The sequence below is a fragment of the Panthera leo genome, chromosome B2, assembly GCF_018350215.1.
Source record: "Panthera leo isolate Ple1 chromosome B2, P.leo_Ple1_pat1.1, whole genome shotgun sequence".
NCBI lineage: Eukaryota > Metazoa > Chordata > Mammalia > Carnivora > Felidae > Panthera > Panthera leo.
Genome location: NC_056683.1, coordinates 89,667,123 through 89,689,046, shown reverse-complemented (window position 1 = coordinate 89,689,046; position 21,924 = coordinate 89,667,123). Strand labels below are relative to the sequence as shown.

The following is a 21,924-nucleotide window of genomic DNA, read 5'->3' as shown; positions in this document are numbered from 1 at the left end:
ATTTTTAGGGGTGTGATGGGTCCTCCCTTTGTGTCTCCGAAAGAATTAAATTTGGGCAGCAAAAGTAATACTGTTTCACAAAGTTTTTCTTTGCACTTACAATTAGAAAGTTTTCAGAGTCTGTGGATTATGAAGATTTTTGCCACTACTAATTTCTATTTGAGGGGTTAAATGTATTTGTATTTGGGAATAATAAAGCTAATAATAAGCAAAGTTCTTGCCCCCCCCCAAATAATGGGCAAAAGAATGAAGAATGTACGTTTTCTCTGTTTGTCTTTCTCTTTGTTATAGACAAAATGACTTCCAGATGGTAACACAAAGTGAAAGACACTTGCATTTCCTCGTTCAATTTAACTTAAAACAAATCACGAATCATTAATTAAAAAGATACAATTTAGCAAAATTAAGATTTAAACACTTAGCAGTCTGTCTGTGAAAACAAGTGTGCTAATTTCCATGACCATATAACATAATTTGGTGATTGAAACTGACCTTATTTGGTGGGCAGTCCAACATCAGACAACAGATCAGGGAAGAATCCAAGTACAGAATAAAGACAAATGAGAAAAATCTAGATGCTGTTGGAATAATCCAAATTGTCACTTTTCTTTGGTTTAGAGGATACTAATGGGTAGCATTGCATGAAATGAAAAGTTTGATGAAAGTGGCGATTATGGCACTGTTCTAAATGTTTTATTTCTTGAATTAGTGGGTCATGTAAAAGAGAATGAAAGAGAAGGGATGATGGTGGCAGTGGAGGACCAGTCATCATGGAAATGAATGATTACAACAAAGGGACTAGGGAAGATCTCTCACCTGTGTTGATGAAGGTAAGAGCTGTTATTTGAGCCAAGCATTCCTTCCTCAGACTCCATTTCCATTTTATTTCCAAAATGCTAGAGGAAACAGCACAGGTGGCCGTGGCTCCAATAGGGCACAAATCCAGCTTGCCAGAACCCAGGATAGTTGAAGCAGCAAATCCTTCTGAAGCTCTGATATTTGTATCATTAATTAGTCACTCTTCTAAGGTCAGTGGAGCAGCCGACCAACTGCATGATCAGTTCCAAGGTCAGGGGCTCTCCTGTAGGCCACCATCTTAGATCTACAAGTTATATTACATATTTTTAAACAATAGCATAATCATAGTGTATCACAGCTGGATAATTCTGAGATGTGTGATATGTTAAATGTATTCAATTATGACTTTAAACCTATTAAGGTATCAAATTGTTTTACATCAAAATCTATTGTTTTAAAATACATTTTTGAAATCCAGATAATGGCATGCTTGTTTCAAATAATGTTTCCTGTCATATTTCTACAAAAGGTCTTTGGACAGTAGCTTAGAGCTTTTTGCAGTGAGGTTTGAATTACCCATAAAAATCCTATGCAGTTGACATGAAGCTACTGGTGAGGAAAAGTTGCTATGGAGTCGGTAGCAAAAATAATGTTTCAACTTTCTATTTTTACACAAATAATTCTTTGAACTTATAATTAGAAGAAAGTCTAATAATCAGACTAGTAGTAAAATTTTTATGTGAACTGTCCAAGTAAGTCCATTCCTAATATGCATACATTTCTCTATTGGCATTTACACAGAAAGAATATATGTAGACAATGAGGAACATTCTTCATGTACTCAGTTTTAGACCTGCTTTGCCACATTAACTCTGGCTTTCTTCTCTTTTTAAGGAAAATAAAAGGAACCTGAAGGCATAGAAACAAATATAGAAGGGGAAAAAAACCTTTCTTTAACTAAAAGGAATAAATAACTTTCTAGATGACAATAATGACATTGTTTTGCTTTTTTTTTATTTTGTTTTTGTTTCTGTCTGAAAAGATAATATCTGTCTTCAAGTCACATTTCTGTAAAGGTTTGCATTGAAAGAGGCTTTATATGCAAGGAAAGTTTGGTCAAGGAACACAGAGGACCATTGAGGCCTCTCTACTCTGTCAGTACAATGGAAGACTGACTCAGAGCCCAATATCCTCATAAAGGTGCTTGTCAACTGGAGTAGGGCTCACTCACACAGGGTCACCTTTGGTGCTTAGTCCTGCCTCCACTGCATTCTTTTTTTTTTTAATGTTTATTTTTGAGAGAGAGAGAGAGAGAGAGAGAGCAAGCATGACTGGGGGTGGGACAGAGAGAGAGGGGGACACAGGACTTGAAGTGGATTCCAGGCTCTGCGCTGTCAACACAGAGCCCAACACGGGTCTTGAATTCACAAACCCCTCAGGACAAACCTTGAGATCATGACCTGAGATCATGAGTCTGACTGAGCCACCCAGGTGCCCCCTGCCTCCACTGCATTCTCATTGATCTACCACGTGCTGTTTTTCTATACTTTCCACCCTGGTGTTACATTGGCCCAAACACAGAATGCAGTTCGTTTCCTTGTTTCCATACACGTGCACGTGCACACACCGCATATACCATCTACTGACAAAAGACCCTTTTGGAATTAGCAGACTTTATTGAAGATTTGGGGCAGAAAGAGAGTGGCTTATATAACAGAAACTCAAACAACTTCACCTTAACATTTAGATGTCATAAACCCTTTGCCGTGCCCTGCCTATTTGCTTGCTTGTCTCTTATTTATACTCTCCCCTCTTCTCCTATTTTTCTGTCTTTCCATTGCTCCAAATTTCAAATGCAGAGCAGTTTAATCCTTTTGTTGTTTGTCTTCTGCCAGCTCTTGCTGACATGGTTATACTTTTCAATTCAATCAGTTTATAAAATATTGTTTTCCAAAGCACTCACATCCTTCAAAGGAATTCTAACACTATTTTAAGGGATTGTTTTCTCAGTCTGCTATAGTTAGAAATAAGATGAATATATTCACATATTAAGATAATTAAGTGTAAAACAGACTGCCAAATGAGAAAATATATAGAAGATCCTTGAAATAGAAATGCACTAATTTGTTCATTCACCCAAGAAAATTTATGTGCTGGGTTATTCTGGAAATTGAAGAGATAGCAGGGAAAAGGAAAGCAAAGAAAGACCTTGCTGTCATGGAGAGAAGACAAGCAATAAATCTACAAATAAATTAATACAGAGAATATGTCAGATAGCGACACATGTTATGAAACAAATGAAGGTGTGTACCAGAGAGTAATGGGGATATGTGGGTGGATATATGTGTGATATTTTATATGGGGTTCAGCAAAGCTCTGAAGGAAGTGAAGATGTAAGCCATGCCAACATCCGGCAGAAGATTCTGGGAAATGGAAATCGCAAATGCAAAGATCTAGAAGCAGGAGCATAATGGTTTTGTGTTCAAAGAATAGCAAGAAATTCAGAGTGACCAAAGCAGAGTAAGTGACAGATAAAATCAAAGTGTCCAATAGCCCCTTATCACATAGAGCCTTGTAGAGAAAGATTTTAGATTTTATTCCACATGAGATAGAAGCCATTGAAAGATTTTGAGCAGAGAAATGTCATGATATTAATTTTGTTTTGGTGTGGCTGCTGTGTGGAGACTAGATTGAAGGGGGTGGATAGGTGCAAGAGTGCAGAAACAGGGAGACAAGTTAAAAGATCACTGCAATAATGTGGCAAGAGATAAGACCAGCTTGGGCCAAGTCAACAGTGACGAAAGCATGAGAAGTGATCAAAACATAAGGCTGGGATTTTTCACTACATCGACTGGAAGGATGGAGTTGTTATACTGCAAGAAAAGCAGGTTTGGGGAAGAAGATGAAGAGTTCAGTTTGGGACACGTTAAATTTCAGAAGTCTGGAACACCAGTCAAAAGCTGTCAAGTGGGCAACTGTATACACACTTCCAGAACTAAACAGGGAGGCTGGAACTGGATATATAGACTTGGGAATCATCACCATTTAAATGTTATTTAAAGGCACAGAAGACTAGATGAGATCACCCAAAGTGTGGTTCTAAGGATTGAGCCCACAAGAGACTCAAAAGATGTGGCCAGTATTGAACACAATCACCCATCATTCCACCAAATGAGACAGAGAAAAATATTCTTTAAGAACATTTTTCAGCAGTAATTCTTTAATTTACCCTATTTTACAAGTGAAGAAATGTATGGTTGGGAATCTGGGAATATTTTTCTAAAAAAGATGCCGAGAAAAGGACTTCTCTGAAAAAAAATGGTTGAATTTATGAGAGAGGGTATAATTGGTAATGTAAATTTCTGAGGGGTTAGAAAAGATCAAATCCAAAGTGCAAGTACAGGGACTGGCTTTAGGATCAGAAGAGCTCCTCTACTGTTAGATTTAAATGCTAGAATAATAGTCCATTGGATAGATACACCATCCTTCCCCTATTGTTAAATGAACCTTCCTTCCCCACTTCTTATGCAGTGATAAGTGCTACAGTAGAGCTGGGCATAAAATCAATTAAAATTAATTAGAATGTATCCATTAGGATATTGCTGTAACAAATTCCAGAACAACAGCAACTTAAGCCAACTGGTTTATTGTCTCTTACTTAATAGTCTGAGCATCGATAGCCTGGGGCTGCTATGGCAGCTCCACAGGGTTTAAGACTGGAGCTCTTTCCATCCCACTGCTTGCCAGTCTCACATGTTGCTTCTCTTTTTGTGGTTTGAGATGGCCATTTCATCTCTATAATGACTAAAATCCAGAGAGCAAGAGGTGAGGGGCTGGGGGAGGGGAGGACATAAGCCACCTTTAAACAACCAGAAAGTGGCTCCAAGCATTGGGATCACATATCATTGGTCAGAACTTTGTTCCACAGGCACAGTATGGAGGCCAGAGATGTAACCTCCAGCTGAGTGGCTTATGTGCACAGCTCCATTCGGCATGGTGCTGCTGAAGAAGGAAGGATCCATGCCAGCCTGGGTGAAAGAAAAGGTCCAAGAAGTTATTGGCAAGACTGAGGTCTGAGCTGAGAACTTACTTTGAGAAAACAGCCTTGGATTTAAATAGTATTTTATTAATGACAAGTGATTTAATGGCAAGTGATTATTCAATACTATACCCATAGCAGCCCTGTTAGGTAAGCAGGGCAAATGCAATGATTCCTGTATTACAAATCAGGAAACAGAGGCGGGTTAAATGATTTGATGAAGGTCATATGTTTAATACATGATCCTAAAATAAACCTATGTTTTCTGACTTCTCAAATCCAATGTTATTGCAGAGAACACAGCAAAATCTGACTAGTATCCAAATGGAATGGTGCTTAAGCAGAATTATGTCTTATTTCCAGATATTTTCTGCTTGGGAATTTTAGTTGCTTCAGCAATGTGGCATCCAAAATAACAGTCTCTTAAGCGTAAGTGGACTGAATGATAGAAATAAAAATAAATATCTATCTTTTGAGTTTAATTCATACTGAGAAAACATCCAGTCTTTTCCAAATGGTTTGCCTTGGGAGGGGAAGAAGGAGATTGGGGCAGCTGAGAGGTCCCGGTGATGAGTCATGGCTCCCTGCCCTGGCTGACTGCTTCGGTTCAGTGTGAGTCACTTCTTTGCACAGATGACTCTTGCTGCCAACCGCTGTCCTCTAGGGAGGCTATGGCTGTGGGTACCAATGTGTGAGCATCGCTTTCACACCTTCCATAAGCAGAGACTCAGTGGCAGCTGCTATGTGCAATATAACATTGGCTCTGACTGCTTTCGTAAACTCTTTATTTCAGTAGTGTCTTGGGTCCTGAAAACCTTGCAGGCAAAAGAGTTTTTTTAAGCAGCTATCATTTATCCTCTTTTTTGAGGTGGGGTTTCAGTGTGCAGAGTTTCTACCTTCTTGTGGGGTCCTCACTTCATTTGACACATCAGTGCATGGGTGGCCTTTTGTAGCCCACACTTAGTATTTTTTATGAGTATTATTGCTTCCAAAATAAAAGACAAACTTTTACCCAGTTTCACAATTTTTTTTGCAATAATCAAAAAGAATGAAACCCAAATCTATCTTTGGATGTGTATGCTTCAGCTTCCTTTAGAAGAATGTACAATAATAGCCTTACTCCTGGACCCCAAATTCTCCATGTGCTTTTTTTCATCTTCTGCTTAAGATTTTACAGTTTAGAAAGTCCTTTCTTTGTGATATGATATATATCAGAGAATATTTATTCAAATGGATAGAGAGATCCATGAAAATGTATTCAAAACACGGTAAAATGTGGCCAATGCTATGATTAATTCATGATTGAGAAGTGATGGAGAAGATGACAAGGAAAAACAGAATGTAAGTCTGAGTTAACAGTCAGAATATCTTTTCGTCTGACACCTTATGGAGTTGAGAGAGAGCGTACCCCAAGAGTGGACTTTCCTTTTACTCAGTATAATTTTTGCATTATGGTAACATCTGCCAAACTCTCTTCTCCCCTATGCTTTTCTTTTCTTAATATAGGGATATGGTATATTTTCACAGAGGGAAGGGAAGAGCTGCCAGTGTATGGGTGCCCCCTCCCCATCATCTCCAGTAAAAAGAATCTTAAAGAAAATCCCATGCACATCCCCTAACTTTTGTTCTAACCAAGGGATATGATGGGAAGGGACACCGTTGTAATCTAGGAGAAGCATGGGTTTCCTGTCAAAAGAACTTGAAATCAAATGAAGGCTTTCCATCTGCTGCAAAATGCTCATTTCCTTGTGGGTATGTTTTTCCTCCCCTTCACTTTGGTGTCACACTCTAGGGACTGCTGTGGTCATTATTACCGTCATCATCATTGCGGGACATGCAAGACTTCACAGATCCCTTGATCTTTATACCTTGTCCCCAAGGGAGGATATGGTTTTCCTCCTTTCTGTCATTGGCCAGCTCTCCTCCTCAGGTAATAAATAAGGTCACAAAGCTGGTCAGCAGCTGCTCTCTCTCTATTTGTCACAACTAGTTGGGTTCTTTCTTCTGTCCCATTTGGCTGGAGACCTTCGCTCACCCCTCACTTCCTTTCTTATCAGACTTCACTGCTTCAAAATTCTCTTGGCCAATACAGAAATTCTCCCAGATTCTACAGTGTTTTATTATTTTTGACTCAAAGCTCAGAAAAAGTAGGTGATTTTTAGATTAAATTTGCTAAAGATAATGATAATGAAAGTATTTTTCAGAAAAATGAAAAACATTTTCAGAAACTTCATTCGTTTTTCATCATCCGTTTCCTAGTGATTTTTAATAAATCATAAGGCCTAAATTTTCAAAGCAATTGACCAATTACGTCTTACATCCAGAAATAGTAGTATTTAGTTTGATTACCAAATCCAACATGTAGGTCTGCTGAGTTAGCACTTATTGGAATTTTAAAAATTACCAATTCATGATTTTGTGTTATTATCCAAAGACAGTTTTCAAGAGTTCTCCTTAGGAAGAAAATACCATATGATTTCACTTATATGTGGAATCTAAAAAAACAAAACAAATGAACAAACAACCGAAGAAACAGACGCATAAATACAGAGAACAAACCAGAGGTTGCCAGAGGGGAAGGACATGGGGTGGGGGATGGGTGAAATAGGTGAAAGGGATTAGAAGGTACAAAGTAAATAAGTCACAGAGATGAAAAGTGCAGCATGGGAAATATACTCAAAAAAAAATAATTTTCTTTAGTTACTAGATCGATAGCTTGTAACTTTCTATGGATTTATGTATATGTCCCTAATACTTATAAATGGAAATATTTTTTTCTTCATTTAATATAGGAACAGAGTGTTAATCACATAAGGCTATTTTAACTCTGTTGCAATCTCATATTTTATTCACCCCTATATTTTCCTTCAATTCAACTCACCATCTTAAATGTTGGCCTCTCAGAAGTATTTTTCAATGATTTATATATTTGACATATATATTTACATATATAGCTGGTCTGAAGAAGGCAGGTAATTGATGTTCTTTGCAGCCTGTGTCTGATGCTATCTCAGGTACATACAGTCTTCTCATGGCTGTTGTTTCTTGTCACCTAGGACTCAGCTCAGACATTACCTGCTCGAGGAGGCCTTCCCTCTGCATCCAATCCAGCTAAAGGAGTCTCTGGTCCCCTGCCTCCATGTGCTCTTTGTTGTCATTCTGATTTATTTTCTTCATGATCCAAATTTCTTTCTGATAGTATCTTGCTTCTTGTTATTTATGGGAAGCTCTCAGCTACAGTGAGCTATATTATCCATTTAATTATCTGTTTTGTCATCATTATGTCCTCAGTGCCTATAATGGTGCCTGACACCAAGAGGGTGTGCAATAAAGAAGTATTGAAAGAATATGTATTCTAAGTTGCTGTTAGGACCAAGGTCACAGAAAAAAAATATAGAACTGGCACAAAATTAGAAGAGAGGGAACCTCTCCCAGGCTAATGATATTGGATAATTCTTTACAAGCCACACTATTGTGCACCACAAGGGCAAAATCATTTCCTGTCCTATCTGTAGTCACCACTTTTAAAGGAAAATGGGACACTAATTAAAATTGTTATGCCTGAAAAGAAGTGGAGAAAAATCACTTTTAAAATAACAATTTTTTAGTTTATTTATTTTTTATTTTTGAGAAAGAGCACAAACAGGAGAGCAGTAGTGAGAAGGAGAGACAGAATCTCCAGCAGGCTCCATGCTATCAGTGCAGAACCTGATGTGAGGCTTGAATTCATGAACTGTGAGATCGTGACCTGAGCTGAGATCAAGAGTCCGATGCTTAACCGACTGAGCCACCCAGGTGTTCCCAAATAACAATTTTTACAAAGAGGAGAGGGGCACCTGTATGACAGTCAGTTGAGTGTCCACCTCTTGATTTCAGCTCAGGTCATGATCCCAGGGTCATGAGATCAAGCCCCTCATCAGTCTCTGCACTGAGTGCGAGCCTGTTTGGGATTCTCTGTCTCTCCCTCTGGCCCTCTCCCACACTCACATGCTATCTCTCTCTCAAATCAATCAATCAATAGAGAAGAAAATGAGGAGGAGATGGTATTCCTGAAGTGGTAAAAGAGTTGACATAAGTATTTTAAGAAGACTATAAATGATTTTTTTAAGTAAAGATTATTTTTATCCTTTTAACTTTCACTGGGGGAAATTTCATTTTGAAGCAGATCCTCACAAATCATAATTTAAATCCTACACACACAAGGACCTTTCTGTTTCCTTTGTCAGGTCCCATTAACCCTTTGGAGGGCTGGGGAGACCTTCACACTTGGTCGTGGCTCTCCTTTCTCCTTTCCCAATGGCACTGCCCTCTTCCTGGGACAGAGATGGCCATGCTGAGCAGGCAAGTACCACCTGGAAAGAGAACACACACTGAGTAGCGCCAGGTCCAAGTATAAAGGAAGTTGGAGAAGACTAGGACCCAGTCTGAAGGAGGGCTAGAAGACAGAGAAAGCCAGCAGGAGACTATACCTCATTTTTGTTCTTAACCTTTTACTCAAGGGTAATATTATCAGAGAAAGTCCTAAGTCATGTGTATAAGAAGATCAACTTTTACAGACAGAGCACCCCTATACCATGCCTGGAAACAGAGCATGCATGACCAGTGTCCCGGAAGTTCTTATGGCCCCTTCCTGTCACTAACCCTCCTCACCAAGGGTAACCACTCTCCTGTTTTGCTTAGTTTTATACTTTAAATAAATGGAATTATGCAGGATGTATTATTTGGTGTCTGGCTTCTTTCATTCTCTATCACGTTTATGAGATTCATTCACATTTGTCATGTATTATGTTTGTTCCTTCTTGCTGCTGTGCAGTGTTCCGTTGATGAACACAGCACATCTCATTCATTCTGCTGCTGACAGGCAATTGAATAGTTTCCTTCCTTGGAGAAGGGGGTGGGGGGCTATTCTGAATAGTCTGTTATAAACATTCTAGTACATCTCTTTTGATGAAAGTATGCACATACACACATACATTCCTGCTGGAGATAGAGCTAAGAGCAGGATTTCTGGGTCATAGGGTGTGCATATGTTCAGATTTAGCAGATGAGCCAGTTTCCAGAGTGGTTATAAGTATTTACACTCACACCAGTAACACACGAGCATTTTAGTTCCTCTACCTCCTCCCAATATTTGGCATTTTCTGTTTGTTTTCATTTTTAACCATTGTGGTGGATATTCAATGAATGTGTTTTAATTTCTATTTCCTTGAGGTTACCTTGTTTTTAATTGCTCCAGTCACAAAGTTTTGGTATTATGTCCTATACTGAACCCAAAAGTGAGCTACCCAGGAGATTATACACAGAATGAGACAGGCCAAATTCATTCCAAGACAGAAAGGTTAAAGGTTCTTGGACTCAGAACCAAAAAGAAAAAATAAAAGAGGGCAGCAAGGTTACTTCTGAATCAACTTCACTTTTCCCCAGCAGTTCATCAGACAAGGCAGAACCCATCTTTTCAGATAAAGTAACTCTCTATTCTATCTAAGAAAAAGAAGAGTCGACTAAAAAAATCTTCAGTCTTCACTAGAGAAATGGCTACATAAATACTAGACTATAAAATTCAGAAGAATAGTTTCATGATGGGCAGATATGCGACAGACTTTGTCCTCACGCTTATGACCATTCTAAAGTACCCAGAAATTCACAAATTAATGTCCTTGATAAGCCTCAGAAATCACAGTTCTCATTAACATCTCTCCAGGAGTAAAGCGAAGAGATATTTAATCACCACTGCTTGTTTGTTCCTGCCTTTCTCTTTGGCTAATGTGTCAAATTATGGGCCGAACTCATTTGAGGAAGCCAGATGGAAATACAGAACATTGTAGCCGAAATTCTGAGGCTACCCAAAGAATCACGACATTTGGTTTCTGCTTCTTAGAGACAAGCAGTGGGGCTGGATTTTGTGTCTTTGTAAGGGTCCTGCCTCAGAAGTCACCGGCTGGTCAAAAGTCTTTTCACTTTAAAAATCCATTAAAGTGGTGCAATTATACAAGTTTTTTCCATGGGAGAAGCTGGGCAAAGCATACACAGGGCCTCTCTATTTTGGCAACTTCTTGTGGGCAACAGATATTTCAAAATGAAATTTAAACATCCTAAATGTCCGTCTTCTAAGACAGAGAATCCATAAAAATGAATCTCTTTAGATTTCCAACAGATATAAAAGTGTTCTGCAATTTTAACAGCAATCACGTGCATTCCTTTAGTGTAGACATAGTAGAGAAACTCCCGTCCAAAATGCCTCTTAAAAGATTTTTACACAAGTTGGAAGCATTGGTGCACTAAGCTGTGATAATACTGGAGCACGATGTCGCAAGTGCTCTGGTTTAATGATGGATATATGATAGTGATTTTCACCGCTTTATTTCTCCAACATGAAATTGCCACTTAGCTTTCATAAAAATTTTAATGAAAAAAATAAGAACATAATCAAATAGTCTGCAAACAAATCAGCAAACTAGTTGGATATAATGGCTTGCGGTAGGTCAACTATGTTAGCCTCACATAAGAAAGATAAATAGAATTATTTCTAAACTCCCATGAGATGCTGATTGAACAGGAAAATACAACCAAATTATTCATCCACCTCCTTTAGCTTCTAAATTATTGCCAATTTTAGTCCTTCCGACTTAACTTTAAAAATAAATGACCAGATTTTTAAGTGTGAAATAGGAAGCAATTAAACACTTAACAACTTTAATTGCTTCAATTAAAACTGAGAATAAAATAATGAAGATTATGCATTTAGATTTCCCTGTGACCATAATATGAGAGTTTTCTTTTTATAAGCTGTAAAGGAAAACAGAAAACTTTTGAGAAATTAATTATGCTTTACTGATTTTTAACACATGAATTTTTCTTCAGGAATAATCTGCTATGTCTCTTTGTAGAGCTTGCTTTCCTGGAGACTCTCACACATCTTTTTTTTTTTTTCCCCCCAACAGATACTTGTTTTCAGTGAGGAAAGGCAAAAAGGAAATAAACAAAGAACGAGTGATTAAGTAAATGCCTCAGTGTAGATAAGCACCTCATAAAAAGTGATAAATATACCAGACATCAGGATGATTTAGTGGAAATGCTATGCATATTGTAAAACATATGTGAATTTATCCATAGGATAAAATAGAGTGAACGAAAGCTAAATATTCCCACCAGGTAAATAATACATGTGAAGTTGGATAATGCAAACAAATTCTAAATATGCATAAAACATAACCAACTAAATACATATTTACTTAAGAGGTCCCATAGAAATGTATGCTATTCACTAATATTCATATAATATTAGTATGGAACATATTAAAGGGCATTTGGTCACACATACCAAACATGCAAAGACTATGATGAGTGTTATATATCAGCTAATGTTAGCTTTTCACAAAGGAATGTGAGACCCCAAGAGAGGTAATTAGACATCATGGTAGAAGGAGGTGACTGGAGCATTATCTTACAAAGGAAGTAATACTTGTGGCAATATGATAAAGTTATGAACACACTTGCTCTCAGAGTCAAACAGTAGGAGCCTCAATCAATACAGTGACCTTGAAGCACTGATGGAAGCAAATTATTTTTAGGTAAGACTGGAAGAACCACGATGTGTATTTAATGTCACTTTCGTTAGAGGAAACTTGCATTTCTTTGCTTTGAATGCTGCATATGTAACTAAATTTAAGGCTCACTTACTCTTTTATTCATTCATTCACACATTTGCTCATTCACTCAACAGCAGTGAACAAAATGACAGAAATCCCTGTACTGTGAGGACAGTAAACAAGTGGATAGTAAGTCCTACAACATAGTATGTCAGATGGGGAAAATAAAGCAGGCGGGAAAGTGGAAAGGGGATGGTTTGCAATTAAAATAAGGTCAAGGAAGTTGCAATCTGTGAGGCAAATGGAAGAAGAGGGAGGGAGCCTGGCAGCTCTCTCAGAGAGTAATGTTCTAGGTAGAGGGAACAGCAAGTGCAAAGAGCTTGTGATGGGAGAAACCTGATGTGTGTGAGGAACGGCACTGGGGGTGGGGGGCAGTGGGGCTGGAGTAGACTGAGAAGCAGAGATACGGAGGACAGAAGAGTAATGCTTATGTGGTATAGTGCATTTGAAAGGCTTCAGCTTTCACCCTAAGATGGAAGAATATGTTCTCTCATGGAAAGCAGCAGGTGGGCTGGTGGCGAGGGACAACTTAGCTGGAGAGAAAAATTAGGGAGGGGGGGGCAGTGGAGACCATGGCTGGTTAATCTGGTTTTATTCTGTTTGAAAGCTTATCAGTTATCCCTAAATCTACCTTCATGGGGATGAGTGAAATCATAAACCAGGGGTCCAATTAGGAGATGTGAGTTCCATTCCCAACCAGGACACTGATACCTCTCTGCCACTTCCCTATAGCCACAGGATTCTTTGGTTCCTCCTTCATTTTTGTACAGTAGAATATTGTGGGCAGGTGGACTTTCTTTCCCCCGTGGATTTTTAGTGGCCTCCCATGTAGAAACATTAACAGACAGCAAGCAAATATATCACGCTTGCCATATTTCTTCACCCAGACATACCGGCAGATTTTATGTTGATGAAATAGAACTTAAAGATATTATTTCATTAAAGTTGAGTTGCTGTGCACTTTCGCTCCCTCTGCTGGTCGTGAGGAATGTGAATAACCACAACTCTTAACATTGCTCTGCTAGAACAGTTCAAGAGCCACCTGCCAGATGTGGTGTTGCCATGGTTTAAGCTAGAGGAGACAGAAAATCGAGCAAGTAGTGCGTATTTAGGCAAACAAGCCCACGAAGGAAAGATTCATTCTCTGACCTGCTCATGATAGAGCTGTGGAATCATGTGGAGCCTCAGGGCACCAGGAACTTAGGGGCAGAGTCAGGTCTTAGAGAAATGTATTCAGTGCTCCTCATAAGTAAGAAAACCTCACGGGTAGTGCGACTGTGCTGTTAACAAAGAGTTAACGTAGCTTTATTGGGAGGGCCCCTTTCTTGTGAGCTGATCATAATTTCAAGGTAATAACTGGTGGGAAGGAGTTTCTCTTGATGTTCATTTTTTAATATGTTAGTAGGGCAATAAAATTCTAGGTTAAGGTCATTTCAATTATTCTCTGACCTCATTTAATGACCACTTGGATTGGATCTTAAAAATATAGTTCCATAAAAATAAGCGGAGTCCTAGAGTTTTTCTTGGGTTTTAATGCGTTTGCTCTGTGAGACCAGAAGGAAGTCATCACCACCAGCAAAGCATTTATTGTCAAGTCTTGTGTGTGCCTGGTGTGACCTCAGGACGTGTGCCAAATTAAATAAAAGAAGCTTTGACATCATTTGGGAAGAAATTAACTTGTATCCTTATTGTTTTAATAGGTCAAACATTCCCTACTCCCTCCCATCCAATGACTTACACCAACAATAAAAGCAGATCCATTGAACACACATCACACTTCCTGGGAAAGCAACAAAGACAAGACTTGCATCAGTCAGGGTCTTTGCGCAGTGTTTGTGGCTCTTTTTATCTCTACAGGAGGCAGAGGACTGGAGGAGCTCCCGCTTCCATCCTCCATCCTGCAGGTGACCTACGGGTCGTGTTGATGCAAGTGGTGAAGGAGAAGAAAATGCCTGACCCTCATTTCTTGACAGCACTGCTGGCTTCAGGAGTGATGGCATTGTTCTCATCAGTCACATGGTATGTTTTGCCTTCTTCCTTGTATGACAGTTATATATATATATATATATATATATATATATGGATATATATATCCAAAGCATATATATATATATATGGATATATATATCCAAAGCATATATATATATATGCTTTTCTTATCCAATTTCTTGGTTATAAACTCACCATCTGAGTGACGGTTATAAACTCACTTAGGTCTGATACAACGTCTTATTCCATACAGCCCCTAGTATGCACTAGTTTCCCAGAAGAGAGGTTGAATAGCTAAAAAGTTATTTACTCAGTTGTAAATAAATGTTTGTTGAATGAGAGAATTAATAAAGTTATTCATTTGAGACTTTTCCAAAGTATACCAGAAGTTATGGATTGCCTTTAATCAATAATAATGATATTATTATTAATAGCTACATGCGGTAAGCATTTGTAATATGTCATGGACTGTGCTCAACTTTACAAATACTCTCGCACTTATCCGTATAGTTGGATGAAGTAGGTCACAGTTATTTATCTCCATTTCACAGGTGGGAAAAAGGCTTAAAGAGATTAAATTACTTGCTCAGGGCTAGTCAGCTAAGGACTGTGCCACAACCCATTTACATCTTCCTTGATTATTGTCTTATGAAATGATTTGGCCCTATGGGGCAGTGGTATCAGGAAAATGGGGTCTCGTTCTACTAACCTGAAACTGCTTGAAACCCCGTTCCAAAACAGAACAATCAAGGATCATAGTAGCAACTAGAGTATGAATATCTTTGGATTTATAGGGATCCAAATATCTGGAATGCCTTCTAAGGGACTTTCATCACATGTTCACTCATTTAATAAAAATATCTTGCTGCAGATAAAGTGCTGCAGATACAGAGATGGTAGCGACACCTCAACTCTAATGATTCAACAATTAGAATTACAATCCAGTATGCTAAGGGCTTAATTCGAGGTGTGTAAGAGGCACCACGACAGCTTAGAGCAGGCAGCACGAAACTCTCCCTGAGGCTGGTCTAGACAGCCTTCTCAGGGAAGAGGACATTGGAGAGGTGTTTCAAAGGGCAGCTGAGAAGGAAGGAGGGGAGGAGAGGGAGGCACACTGACAGAGGGCCAGCGTGGGGAAAGGCAAACATGTGTCCATAAAATAGAAGTTGTCTCCCCTAAACTCCCCATTCAGTTCACACTTTTAGCCATCCTTGGTGAATGCAGTGCAGTATGTATTTTGTAAGGATACTCAAGAACCCCAGGTGCAGAGTGCTTTCTCGGATAAGAAGGCTTTTTTTCTTTTTTTCATTGAAAAACCCATACAACCACACATAAAATGTCTTGCTAAAGGCAAAATAAGGAATTGTTGAATGTTGGTGGATTGATTGAGACTGGTTACCAAAGTTGGCTAGAATACTTTGTAGAGGGGTCAGTATGAGAGCCCTTCCTGTGCCATTGGTCTCAAAAGAACCAGGTGAGAACAGGTAAATGGCACTGAACAAATGCATCCTCCCATGCCAATCTCAATACAAGAACAACAACCACATATATGTCTTTGAAAGAGTTATCGGGATGTTATGAAATAGCAAATGCTAACATTTATTTTTTGGCTACTGTGAAGCAGTAAATGCAAACTAAAATCCCTATGGCCTCTCTCTCAGTTTCTTGAGAATAGCCTCTATACTGATTTAAACCTTTGGAGTTGGCAGAATAGGAAAAGTACAGTTTTTAAAGATAATTAGCTATGATTTTAATGTTTCTTTTCTCTGTCACCTGTAATTAAAAATGCATATTTATTATTGTTTTGTATTTAAAGGTATGCTAAAAGCTGATATAGATTAGATAGATAGATAGATAGATGATAGACAGATAGATATCTCCTTGGACTAATGTTTGAAGTTTCTTTGTAAAGCCTGTGAAATCTGACTGCCCTATTTCCACATTATTTAGATACCCTTTCCTGCCCATAACTTTAATTGGCCATTAATATTATTTTTAAACATACCTTTTTTCATATTAGAGATGAATACTGCCTTAAATGGAAATGCATGCATAACCTGTTATGATCTCTACATGAGATCATATCCATGTGAGCCAGACCTTAGTTCAGCATGTGTTAGGGTGATGTATATCAATTTCACCATGCTCTGGTCAAAACATTTCCTGGACATCGTTCTCACTTCAGATGATAATTAGCAAAGCATCAGATTGTTTATTCCCTTATAAATTATTAAACATCAGTGAATCAGGAAACTATTTCTCAAATTGTATTTATAGGTATTTATTTTCTGAAAGGCTCTAACCATAAGATTTTCTATGTGATAATTATTAGTATAATTTCTTTGCGGAAAGACTATTTGCTGCACATTTAACACTAAGTAGTGTAAATAATGTGTAGATTGTAAGCTGTATGGATTTTTAGTAAACGTTAAGTCTAATTTCCCTTAACAAGTCTAGTTGAAAAAAGCACGTTTCAATTGATAAAAGAATATGCCACTTTCATTCTTCTCTGGCAAGTCAAAGGGCTTGTCCATTTTCTTGACACTGTATTTACTTAAAAGAGTTTATCTAAAGGGAAAGAGCAAGGTTGCAGGCAGCTTAGAACAATGTTGTAATTGTCACTAATTAAGTGCCCTCAGCTGTGTCTATACTGGGCCACTGTTTACTTGCCTTACACATACTCAGCTGTAGGTAGCCACACTAAAAATTCCTCCACTTATTACTTTCCTTTCCGTTTTCATCTCTATGTGGTGAAATATTGACAAATATGTCACATTTGACTTTCACACTTTGTTTTGTGAGTAGGTAAATTGATGATGCAACTAGTCTCCCTTACTTTGAATTATCTGTATAAAATATGGGTTGCAGTTGGAGGACAGTGGCAGTTGCTCATGGACTTGACTGATGAAATGTTTCTGAGGAGCAGAAATGTAGCAAAATTGTCCTTACAGTATGCGGACATGTTCTCAAAAATCCTCTTTATAGCCATGGCAAGCAATGCCTAAAGCCGGCTGGAAATTGAGCCAGCATCCAACCACCAACAAAGTTAACTGTGACTTACAGACCTAATCCCTTACTGGGATCTATTTAGCATCATATTTTAACCACTGAAGCTTTCAGCCTTAGAGACCTGTACGAGTTAATTTTTGCCACCTTGAACAATTCTTAAGCTTTTTTTTTTTTGGCCTTAGCTGCCATGTCTGTACAAAAAAATAAGGAGAGACTAGACCACTATCCTCAAATTTTATGCACAGGTGAATCTTCTGGGTATCATTAATTCACATTTGGATTTGAGAAGCCTACAGTGAAGGTGGAGAGTCCACATTGGTTCCCAGATGCTGATCCATGAATGCCAAGGAGCTAGCTGATTTCTAGTGAGTTCCTCAACTCTGACATTCTCTCATAGGATCTTTGCTTGTGAAATATGCTTTATCCCAGATTAAGTGATAAATGAGCATTTCACTGATTCTTTGGGGGGGGATATCATGTTATACATCATCTTATACTGTCAGTGAACAAGATAATGAAAGAGCAACTGAATTTAACTTTGGACTGTTTTCTGAAGTCTTTAAATTCATAAATGTACAATAATTGTAACTGTAGAAATTGAATACCAAAACTGTGTGCTCATGATTGTATCACTAAATATTAAATGGCAGAAAAGTAGACAGCATCTTCATTATCATTACCATTTCAGAACTTCCCAGGGCTGTATGAGGTACCTATCAGTGTTAGCTATTTCACTTCCTTCATTGTCGATACAAACGTATTTTGAGAATAGAATGAGCTTTTGAATATTTATTTCTGAAATGTTTCATGGATTTCATTTTGATGCATTGATTTTCTTCAAGATACCCAGAACTCTGGACATCTTAAATTTTTCTGCAGTTTTGCCTCTGGCCACATTTCTCCCATATACCACAATACCACTCCACTCAAGCTCCCCAAAATCAAATTAGGTGGAATTTTATTGAAGAGAACTCTCCTTCTGGAGTCTTTTTATTGGATTCAATTGAACAGGTAGGTTTCTAAGAAGAGCAGAAATACACTCACAAAATTTAAAAGCCTCTATACTTCTTGTTTCTTGGGATGTTATTTTAGCATCTGCACTCAATTTCAAAATCAGCTTGCCTATTTCATATTCTTAACAATTTTATAAACCTTGAACAACATTTATCCGTCTTGCTCTCTTGGTTTTATTGTACCAATTGCTAAGTGATGGTATGGAGAATTTTAATAGAAATATTCATTTCACATTTTTCTTTAAGAGATTAAATGCAGCAGGGGCAAATATTTTTTAAAAAGTGTTTCCAATGTTGTTCAAAGCATAATATGAAAGGCTAGAGTAAGGGTTTATGCAGATAATGCATTCATGACTGAACTATTTGTATATTAAATATGGTCATGGGATATAAATTAACTTAAGCTCTTGAAATTTATAGATGAATTCAAAAATGTAAATCTTCTCAGAAAAAAGCTATTTATCTCATCCGTTTGTATGGTAATTGATGGTTCATAATGAAATAATCTGATGCACAGAGTCCAGCTAAATTAGTCTGCCCATAATGCACTATCTTGAAGTGACTTCACATTCTCATTAGAGCCTTTCTAATTTCTAAAGCAAAATTAATGCAATTAGTGATCAAATCAATACATATTGATCATGAGTTTCTTCAATATGGCATGAAAATATCAGGTCAAAAATAAAGAGCTTTTTTAAATCATGGAATTAATATAAGAAATTTAACTTATGAAAAAAAAACCCCAGCTTTGTGCTATTTTCCACAGTAGCTATTGTTTATGAGAAAGTAGCAATATTACTTTTACCATTGTTTGGGTGAAATTCAACATAATGTGCTATGCCCCCAACCCTTCCCCCCAACACATCAATACTGTATTCATTGTCCATATGGATTTTTCTCCCCATAAATATCCAAAAGCAAATTTTTTCCTCATGGTGCAGAATTTCAGATGACTAATTACTCAAAAGCATTTCTTTCTTTTCACATGCAAATGTAAGCAAGATTCCAAGGAGAAGTACACCCCCCACAACCCCTCGACCCAGTAAATGTACCAGTGTTGGAGTGGGCTGCAGTTAAATGTATGCAGGAAGGAACTTGAGGCCCAGAATAAAAAATCAAAACACATTTGTGGAAATCAAGAGACTGTTGCTTTTCTACATACTAATCAGCTTATTTCAGTGTGAAATAAAATACTTCCAAGAAAAGAAAAAAAAAAAAAAACACCTCAGTCCCTGGAGGCCCTTCCATGCCCACCCAAATGGATTCTGAGATGAGTTCAACTGGTGTCTACGGAGGTTGTGAGGGCAAATTAGGGGTGAACTATCTCAGCCGTTCAACTTCTGGTTCTAAAAGTCACCAGATTGTGTAGACTGTGGAGGAAATTTCTGAGTAAACTCAGAGAAAGGGATCATAGTGTTGGGTCACGTCTACCTTTGAGATTTTCCAAAGGCTAAGCTGGAGAGACCTGATCCAAGGCCGTAAGACTATGGACAATAGCCATGGCCACAAGCCACTTTTCCTAGGTCTTATTTCATGACGGTATTTCGAGAAGTTTTGTGACTTGTGAATAAATTCCCTTTTTTGTCTGTGATAAAATTAAATTGCTTTGTTTTAAGAAAGGTAATTAATTTGAAGTTTCTCCTGCAATTTTTACACCATATGAACATGAATAAAGCTTTTCATGGCATGTAAATTTATAAACTGTGATTATGGAAATGAATGGCAGTGACAGGTGTACATTTTATTTTGTTTGCAGACTAGTCCCATTTACTTGAAAGTGATTTCACAGATTTTGGGTAAAGTTCAGACACGTTTTCACTGGTATGAAACTCTGGTGCTTCTGATGAAGCAACCTGGCAGAATTGATTTAATATCCTCACCAATGTCACAGTTCTTGAAATTAGAGAGTGTTTTGGTGAAAATAACGGATTTGTATTTGCCAAATCATTTTTTAATTCTCCTGAGGGAAACAGTATATATGTTTATAGTGTTTCTAGAATAGTAATTTAGAACAATATTTCCCTAAATGCGTTCTATGGTCGCTAGCCCTATGTGATGCTTTGGTGAAAAAAAAAATGATTCTATGGATAAATATGAAATTTGGAAATGCTTCATAGACTTCAACAGTTTTCAGGAATTTACAGTGCACATTAGCATAACAAAAGCTCTGAGAAGCCCTGCAGTAAAGAAATCTATTTAATGTTTATTTAGCTTTTTAATTTTCCAAATTAACTTGGCACTCAGGTTTTTAGTATTTCTTCTTCTAAAATCTACCAATGTCCCTTTGGATCTACTTTGGGATACTTTGATTTTGATTTGGTAAGTGGCAGGGAAGTTATAAAATCTGAATTCTGGGAATATGCTGAATGACAATAGCCACTTCACATTTGATTTTGGCCATCAGGAGACAGCTGGCAAATCCAGTTCATGAAAATACTCCTCTCCCCAATATTAATGTCTTGTTCCTCAACCTGAGATAGTTCAATCAAATCAGCACTTTAAAAATCCACTAAGACTGGGGCACCTGGGTGGCTCAGTCGGTTAAGCGTCCGACTTCAACTCAGGTCATGATCTCGCGGTCTGTGAGTTTGAGCCCCGCGTCGGGACTCTGGGCTGATGGCTTGGAGCCTGGAGCCTGCTTCTGATTCTGTGTCTCCCTCTCTGCCCCTCCCCCGTTCATGCTCTGTCTCTCTCTGTCTCAAAAATAAATAAACGTTAAAAAAAATTTTAAAAAATCCACTAAGACTGACAATAATCTTTACCTGTACCACCTATTCTCTAATCTCCCATTTTCTGAGGAAAATATAAAATAGCTCTTAAAAGAAATTAAGTAATACATATTCATTATAGAGAATACAGATAAATGGGAGAAAAAAAAATCCCCATGATCCCTACAAATGTATTAATGTATATTTCTCCTGTGTTTTTATTTGAATAGAACTATGTATTCAATTGCATTTGGTACATACTATTTCATAACCTATTTTGTTTCACTCAGCAATACACAGTGTATACGTTTCTATGTCATTCATCGTTTTTTTATAGCGTCATCGTTTTTTTATTGTGCTCATGTGCTATACCTTTTAAATGTTTATTTATTTCGAGAGACAGGGAGAGCAGGGGAGAATCAGAGAGAGAATCTCAAGCAGGCTCTGTGCTGTCAGCATGGAAGCTAACATGGGGCTCGATCCCACAAATCGTGAGATTATGACCTGAACCCAAATGAAGCGTTGGATGCTTAACCAACTGAGCCACCCAAGAGCCCCATACCATATGTTTTAGAAGGTACAAAACATACAGTGAGTAAAGAGCCATGTGTTGAAGTGCTCCTGTGTGCTCCTGTTAGGTATCAAGCAGGGCAGGTCCTGTGCAGACATCCCTGCCTTGCTGCAGGGGCTGAGGGATGCAAGGAGGTCTGTTCCTCCTG

The 21,924-nt window shown here is 38.0% G+C and overlaps 1 long non-coding RNA gene across 5 annotated transcripts in view; it reads right to left on the bottom strand.

Annotated features, from left to right (window-relative positions):
• Positions 1–8,956: 8,956 nt before the first annotated feature.
• Positions 8,957–21,924, bottom strand: part of LOC122220212 — an 84,197-nt gene continuing 71,229 nt past the window's right edge. For all 5 annotated transcript variants that reach the window (XR_006202726.1, XR_006202727.1, XR_006202734.1 and 2 more), the window contains one exon: positions 8,957–9,189. This is a non-coding gene — a long non-coding RNA (uncharacterized LOC122220212). The remainder of the gene's footprint in view (positions 9,190–21,924) is intronic.